Source organism: Primulina eburnea, chromosome 9 (assembly GCF_022965805.1).
Source record: "Primulina eburnea isolate SZY01 chromosome 9, ASM2296580v1, whole genome shotgun sequence".
Lineage (NCBI taxonomy): Eukaryota > Viridiplantae > Streptophyta > Magnoliopsida > Lamiales > Gesneriaceae > Primulina > Primulina eburnea.
In genome coordinates this window covers 16,326,832-16,327,597 of record NC_133109.1, presented here as the reverse complement: position 1 = coordinate 16,327,597, position 766 = coordinate 16,326,832, and positions in this window count along the sequence as shown.

Genomic DNA, 766 nt, shown 5'->3' with positions numbered 1-766 from the left:
TATGCGCCATAGTTTCTGGACGGGTTGCACATATGCGCGCCTTATCTCGCGCATGTGCGCCGATGCTTCTGTAATTTTCGCGCATGTGCGCCGATACCTGTCGCGCATGTGCGTGGGGACTCTTCTTGTACTTCATGTCAAATATTCTTTCCGTTCTCCCAGTCTGATCCGTTCCGTCTATAATCATCTTAAATAATGAACAAATCATTTCAGATTAATCTCAGATTACAGTAATAACATCTCGGGCCTTACACCAAAATTGATTTAAGATCGGGATATCATCAGTTGAGAGTCAGAGATTCTGATATCTCAAAGACAGCATTCAGAACCAGGTATGGACACTATGAATTTATTGTCATGCCATTTGGTTTGACGAATGCTCCAGTTGTGTTTATGGGATTGATGAACCGTATATTCCAGAAATATCTCGATGATTTTGTGATTATTTTCATCGATGATATTTTGATTTATTCAAAGAATATGAGCGAGCATGCTGAGCATTTAAGAACTGTGTTGCGAATTTTAAGGGCTGAGAAGTTATATGCTAAACTGTCAAAATGTGAGTTTTGGTTAAGACAGGTAGTATTTTTGGGTCATATTATATCCGGATACGGGATATCAGTGGATCTCAGTAAAGTAGAAGCCGTGATATCTTGGCCAAGACCGACGTCCGTACCCGAAATTCGCAGCTTTATGGGTTTAGCGGGATATTACCGCCGTTTTATTAAGGATTTCTCAAGTATAGCTAAACCAATTACTCAGCTTA